Genomic DNA, 7,996 nt, shown 5'->3' with positions numbered 1-7,996 from the left:
AATGAGTGAAAAAGGTCCGACATTAGTTAAGAATGGACTAAGTGAGCACCATATAAGTGGAAGGACCCATGCACCTAATACCTTAAGGTTTTGGGTTTGATTGTGGAGTTCCGAGCCCACTTAATGTTGCTGCTCACTTGGCCCATGGTTGGCGGTCTCTCCCCGCCATGAGCTCCCCGTGCACGGGCCAACATGAAGTTGTGCACATACATATATTTGATGACATTTTGCTGCTACTAGGATTGATTTCAGGGGTCACCATCCCACAGTTCTTCCAAGGACTTGAAAGGGCCATTTTCTGATACAAATTGTTCTCCAAAAAAATCCTACATTGTGGAATCTGTCTGATTTTCTGTGATTCCTCCTGACTCAGTTCCCAATCAAATATTTCAAGGTTTTATTTCATCCTCTCCTTGTTGAAGCTCTTCACAATGGCACTTGCCCCTTGCTCGTATATCCATCTTAATGCTACCTGTATAATTTGTTTATGAACCACCAGGTTATCAAAATAAGAAATTATGTCCACATCAAAAAAGTTACACTTCACACTATTTTATTATTATTAAAAAACATATGTACTTGGCAAATTATCTCTCCCAATTTGAGCGGTTGCTTTGTGTAATGACAGGTAGAAAAAAAAATCCTGCTTTACTCTGCACGCTTATGCATGTTTATTAAAAAGGTACAAGTGATCTCCATAACTTTTTCATAAAAGCATTTTTCACCTTAAATATGAAAATATACCAACTATTTCTAGTTAAATCCCAACTAGCAAGACTAGGGAGTTGGGTGAGCTCTGATATCATATAAAGAACCAATACAACCCAAAAGCTTAAGTTGTTGGGTAAGGGTCTTTTTAATAGTTTATACTATTATCTAACATGCCCTATCAAACGAGAGCCCATTGAACTTAAAGAGTGGACAATGCACAGACCCACCTACCTGTACTAACAAACTCCACAAGACTTAATTAAATAGAGGGCGGTGAGGATCGAACCCATGACACCGATACTCTAATACATATAAAGAACCAATTCAACCCAAAAGCTTAAGTTGTTGGCTGAAATTATATTAATGGTTTTATATATCTTTAACATTTTCCCTCACTCGAGAGCCCATTGGGATTGAATGGTGGACAATGTACAACCTCACCTACCTATGCTAAGAAATTTCACAAGAGAAAATGGTGGGCGGTGAGGATCGAACCCGTGACACTGAGGTTCTGATACCCAATTCAACCAAAAGCTTAAGCTATTGGGTGAGGTTACATTAATGGTTTTATATATCTCTATCAGAGGGCATTCCTTATTAGAAAGTCTTATTCTTACATAATGTAAAGAGATCCTTTCATATTTATAAAGAGATTGTTTCCAAAATTTGACCTCGTGACCTTTCAGGCTCAGCCACAAAAGAACAGCTTTAGCACAACTCCAAGCTCACCCTCTTAAAGAAATGGACCTATTGGTTTACTCCTTTACTTAAAAGTTTAAAACTTCATGGTTACTAAAGTTATATAATGCAGGGTAATTTAAGACTGAGATGGTAAGAGCACCTGAGCCACGCTCTTCTGTCTTGTTCGAGCGATTTCCGTAAGGATTGGGTTCTCCATCACTGCATTTGTACCCCCACAAAGTTTTGTAAGCTCCTAGTGGTGACCATGCACTCACATGGATTCTTTCCTGCTTGCAGAATTCTCTAAAGTTCCCCTGCTACCATGATGGGCTCATTTCCACCTAAAACCAATTTAATGGAATCACCAACAAGTGTTCATCACTGTGTCAAAATCAATCTTTCATTGCTAAAGTTTCATACCTGATTGACAGCAGGAACGACAGTAGCATTTTCTAAGAGCTGGTTGAGCTTTTTGATGCCAAAGTTGCTGACACCAATAGACTTGGCTAAACCTAATCTTGACACTCTTCCATAGCTTCCCATGTTCCTTTTATGTCAAAGGGCAGCACATCCTCCTTTGACATTTTAAAAAATTCAACTCCAGGTTTCAGCCTCACTGGCCAATGAATCCAATAGAGATCCACATACTCCAGTCTCAGCTTCCTAAACAGTTTGAATAAAACTTAGAAAACAAGCATCATCTAGAGGAAGATTACAAATAGAGAAATTAACAAACTTGGGAAGAGGATTATACTCAACTGCAGCGTGGTCTTAAGAGCTGGAAGAACAAGGTCATGGTGTGCATCAGTGCACCAAAGTTTTGAAGTGAACACTTCATCACGGCCTTTTATAAGGCCTAGTTCTAAAGCCTTTGCCACAGCTTTTCCTAGAGGCTCCTCGCTTCCATAGAAAGCAGCAGTGTCAAAGTGTTTGTATCCAACTTCAAAGCCATCAATGAAGATTGAGGTGAGAGCTTCATGTGGTGTATGAGTATCTGCTGCAGTTCCTAGGCCTATCAGAGGCATCTTTTGCCCTGAGTTTAGTGTTACCTCTGGGATTTTCTTTGTGTTGAGAAATATAGTCTCACATTGGTTGTATAGACAACTAATGTGAGGTTTATAAGGCCTTGGGCACTCCCACCCTTTGAGCAAGCTTTTGAAGTGGTGACCTCAAGGTTCTTAACATGGTATCAGAGCGTTCGATATCTCACCGCCTCCCACTTTCTTTGTAGTGGAATTTCCACATGTAGGTGGGCTTGTATATTGTCAGCCCTTCAAGCCCAGTGGGCTCTCGTGTGAGGGGGCGTGTTGAGAAATATAGTCCCACATTGATTGTATGGGCAACTAATGTGAGGTTTATAAAGCCTTGGACACTCCTACCCTTTGAGCTAGCTTTTGGGGTGGTGATCTCAAGGTTCTTAACACTTTGCTTCCATATTCTCTCAGTGTGTTAGGTTTGTGTAAAATGTGACTACAATATATGAAGGTGTTTTCTGATGTTTTGTATCCACATATTCTGATGAAACTGTAGCCTTTGAAGATAGTCCAAGGCCATCACGTTTGAATAGACCCTTCCGGGAGATTGTTTGTCTAACTAGCAATCATCTTAGATAAAAATTTGGAAATTTTGTTTTCTTTGGACACTTGATAGGTCCAACCTAACATAGTATGATGACAAATTACTCGGCAACTGACTTGATGTGAAATTGGTTATAATTACAGGCTGTGAGTGTGTGAATAAATTACTAGCTATTTATTCTGCCCAGGATGGAGCTTATAATATGTGCAACTGTGTTAGTCACAGAATAAATTACTACTTTATTTCTTGAAATTATTTGTACAAATGTGATGGAATAGTTGGTAATAAGTTAAGTGAAAACTATATAAATATAATTTAAGATTAAGATATGATGTTGGATTTAATTGTTATGATTGATATAATTTAACCCATCAATTACGATTTCCCGTCATGTGCTTGGTAACCCATCCCATCTGACATTAATCTACTTTTAAATTAATTATACATACATAGGAGTTTATATTAAATAAATACCTTTTAGTGATTAAAATGAACTAGGTTGACAGAAGTTTTTCCTATTTAAAAATTAAATATTACACAATTAAATCTAAAGACTAGCCTACCAAAAAAAAAATCTAAAGACTAAACTGTGAGGCGAGGATAATTTCTATCACCTGAGTTGCTAAATTTATCCTTTTTAAATAGCTTGAGTTAATTCTTCACATTTTTTAATGAGATTTACACTTTGTTTGGGAGTTAATTTCAGAAGGGGAATGAAAGGAAAAGAAAGTGAGGGTTTTAGTAAGCCCTTCCCATATTTGTGAGTTGAAAAATATGAAGGGAAGAAATTGAGGATTTTTACTAAACTCTCCAAAACCCTCCTTCTTCTTAAAATTAAAGTTCCCTCAATTTGGGGTTTAAGGGGAAAAATATTAAAAATTATTTATCTACCCTTAGCATTAAAAAGTGAAAACTACATAAATGTAAATCATTTTTAAATGTAACATTATTAGAAAAGTCTCAAATACCAACATAATTTATCGACGAAAAATAGTTCGTCAAAAATAGAGATAAATTTTTAGATGAAAATCATATACGTTAAAAAAATATCGTCAAAACTAAAGAAAAAACCAGATTTTGCCTCACTAACATAAATTTTTTAAGGAAAAAAAATTTGTCAAAATTATTGATAGAATCTAAATTACGTCCAAACTTTCCACGAAAATATTTCCGTCCAAATTTTTGACGAAACACATTTCCATCGAAAAGTTTTGATGTAAAACAAATACGTCAAAATTTTTTACGAAAAAAATTTCTATCAAAATTTTTCGACGAAAAACATTTCCATAAAAATTTGTGACTAAAAACATTTTTGTAAAAAAATATTGACGAAAATTTTTTTTGCCAAATTTTTTTACGGAATCTAAATTTCGTCAAAACATTTCACAAAAAAACATAATCATCGAAATTTTTGACGAAAATATTTCCATTAAAATTTTCAACGAAACACACTTCATCGAAAATCTTTGACATAAAAATATTTCATCAAAATTCTTTGCAGAATTCAAATTCCGCTGAAAGATTTCGACGGAAACTTTTCGTTAAACTTCTTGACAAAAAAAATTTCTGTTCAAATTTTTAAGGAACACATTTCCATCGAAAATTTTCTAAGAAAATTATTTTCGTCAAGTTTTTTGATAAAAAAACATTTCTATCAAAATTTACAACGGAAAAAATTTCTGTCAAAAATTTTCTACAGAAAATATTTTCCTAAAATTTTTTGACGGAAAATATTTCGATAAAAAATTTTGACGGAAAAATATTCCGTCAAAATTCTTTACAGAATCTGAATTTCGTCGAAAGTTCCGAATGAAACATTTCCTTCAAATTTTTTGAAAAAACAATTTCCGTCGAAATTTTCGTCAGAACACATTTCCATCAAATTTTTTGACAGAATTCTTTTATCGTTTTAAACATTTGATGGAGGAAATCATTTTCGTCAATACTTTTGACGGAAACTAAATTTTGCCCAAAATTTCGATAGAAAATTTATTTTTGTAAAAATTTTCATCGGAGAAAAAATTCTGTCGCTTTTCGACGAGAAATATTCTGATGAAAAAATAATTTGTGACGAAATTTTCGTCATTTGCAACGTAAAAATTCCATCGAAAATATGATTTTTTTAATATTGTGAAAAGTACATAAATAAATTTTTTATAAATTTTAAATTTAATTTAATTTATAAAATATTTTAATTATATTAATTTAAAAAAAAGGTAAAATGGTAAAATATCTCATTGACCGTCCATTTTTCTCCCTTACCATTTTTTTAACTCCCAAACAAGGGAAGAGAATATCCTTTAATTTCTTTCCCTTCCTTCCCCTCCCTCCCCTTTGGATTCTCTTCCTTTTCATTCCCTTTAAACTCCTAAACAAAGCCTAAGGAAATTAACAGTGATTTTGTGGAAGGTATGAAATTAAAAGAAAAGAAAAAAATGAAAATAATTAAGCATTTGATTATTTAAACAAGATTTTGTTCTGGGTTCGCCATCCAAAAGCTCTTCCAAGGACTTGTAAGGTCCATTTTCAGATGACATAAAAGGAAAGATGACACCTCAATTTCTTTATCTTCATCTTTCCTCTAATTGAGGCAAGCAAGCGGTTGATGAGTTCCTATCCATCCTTCTCTTTTAAGTTTTTAGCTAAGTATAATACTGATTTTTATGGTTCTATATTAATGTGAAATCTTGATTTGGGTTAATTCATTTGATGATCTTGCTTGTCTTGGATATTTATAAATGACATTACACTTTTATTTGCTTTGAGCATTTAGCATGGTCATGTGGGCTTCTGTGTTATATTTATTCTTCGAAGCAAGCAAGTATTTTTTTGTGATATTTGTTTGGTTGGCTTGAATAACACTAAAAGGAAAAAAGAAAAAGAAAAATAGAATAGAGTCTGATACTTACTGGTGAACATTTATTATCAAATGATGTGTAAGTACAACTATAACAACTCTCTAGAGCTGAACATAGGCATTGAGTATTGTTTTTTTTTTTTGGAAATATTTCAATTGGTTCATCGCTTCGCGACTAGTCTGATTCGGGACAGGTACAGAATTATGGCTTTAAACCTCTCTCAAAGGTGATATTGAGAAGGATCAAATACATGTTCTCACCTCCACTTGCTCAGCTCCCATGCGCCAACTGAGCTATCACCATTTGGTTGCATTGAGTATTTTTGATTGTTGATTTCTGTGTTTTTCTGTTTGAATTTTAATAACAGGGATGGGATATAATATAATTGTGATTCTCTGACATGTTTGAAGCCAATTAGGGATAGACATGCATAAAGAGAAAGAAATGAGAGTATTGTTTATTTGTTATTAATTTATTTTTTACTTAGTTTTATCAAGGTATATCATTGTCTTTTAGTGACCTTTTTTTCTAACCTTGTCTCTTGCACATTAAAAAAAAAAATTCGATGCACAAGATTTTCCAACTTGTAATAATAGCGATGATGATCAATTGTACGTAATAAGGAGAATATTTTCCAGATTCAAATCTGTGATCTTTTGATTACAAAAAATAACTTTACTAAGACTCCCTTTCCTCTTTCACATCTAAATCGATCAAATACTGCACACCACTTTGCATTTCATTTGCCTATGTTTTATTATTAAGTTGTTAGATAGTTAATAACACTTTGAAGTTTTTCACTGCTAAAAGTCAACATATAATGTCTAAATCCTAACGTGTAGCAATTTGGGTCAACACGGGGGATAACAATGATGACAAATACACAAATAAATACATAGATGTATACATTTGTATGTTGGCATAACTAATGTATGTGAGACGGGCATAGACTATGATGCACGGACACTGACCCGGGACACGACACGACACGCCAACACGTTTGTTATGGGCCAGAGAAAGGCCCACAGTAGCAAGAAGCCCAACCAACATCAGCCCAGAGGTAAGCTCTATAAATAGGACTAAAAACCACAGGTATGACTGATCTCTCGAACCCTATTTCATTCAAACACGACAGTGCACACACACACCCCCTCTGGTTAAGGCCACCATATAGTGTGTAGCGATCTGCTGTCCCCAAGATACCTAATTCATAAGTATCTAGTGAGAAAGCCCTAGATCCAATATCAAAGACCCGACCGTAGGTCAGACAGATCTGCTCAAGGCAGAACAACATTAATTCTAAAAAATGGCATATTTCGACACGTTGGGACACGTTTTGATATTAAATAATATTTTTAATATATATAATATAATTTATATTTAATACATATAACAGTTCATAATAAGTCATATAACCAATCAAATATTCAAATTTCATAACATAAATATAAAAATAAAAAAAAATTCGTACCTTGTTAATTTTTCATGTCAAATTTCATAACAGAAAAAAATTGATTTATAAATAATTTTTTTTATTTTTAGTTAATAAAATAAAATTAAGATTAAAAAAAAAAACCGTGCGGAACGTTGATCACGTGTTGAAAAAAATTGACTGCATGTCGAAAAGTTGACCATGTGTCCCAAAATATTGACAGCGTGTTGAACACGTGTCGGTGTCCAACACGCATATTTAAAAAAAAAAAAAAAAAAAAAGGCGTGTCGGGGTATTGTAGGGCATAGAGTGCAAAAGATATATAGCGATTGAATTCGTGACATTCAATTCTACAATGAATATGTTTGATTAATTAAGATTTAATAATCATGATCTTTCCAACTTAATGCAAGAATGAAAACTTAATCCTCTAGCTGGACATCTTTCTGGAATACTAAAGATATTATAATACATGATAAAAATATAAAGAATGAAATACATTATTCATATATGATTCATGAGAGTCATTGCTTCCCCAATATATAGAGGCATCAAGACAATTTGGTGGAACACATGTTGTCATGGTATAATGTATGACTACTTAAAGAGTACCTACAATTCGGCTAAATAGCTCGCTCGTCAAGGCACTCAAATGATGGAAAGGAATGACTGTATAATACGGTAGGATTGTAGCGCCAAAAAGCAACTATGTTAACCGTTAACTTTCGAAATTTTC

At 33.7% G+C, this 7,996-nt stretch overlaps 1 pseudogene; it reads right to left on the bottom strand.

Moving 5' to 3' along the window:
- Positions 1 to 248: 248 nt before the first annotated feature.
- LOC133308052 (protein REDOX 2-like) lies at positions 249 to 2,577 on the bottom strand (annotated as a pseudogene).
- Between the last annotated feature and the right edge of the window lie 5,419 nt (positions 2,578 to 7,996).

Source organism: Gastrolobium bilobum, unplaced genomic scaffold, assembly GCF_033153095.1.
Source record: "Gastrolobium bilobum isolate Gb01-03AN ecotype WA unplaced genomic scaffold, APGP_CSIRO_Gbil_v1 utg4103, whole genome shotgun sequence".
NCBI lineage: Eukaryota > Viridiplantae > Streptophyta > Magnoliopsida > Fabales > Fabaceae > Gastrolobium > Gastrolobium bilobum.
Note: the sequence above shows the minus strand (reverse complement) of the source record. Positions and strands in the feature narration are given on the sequence as shown.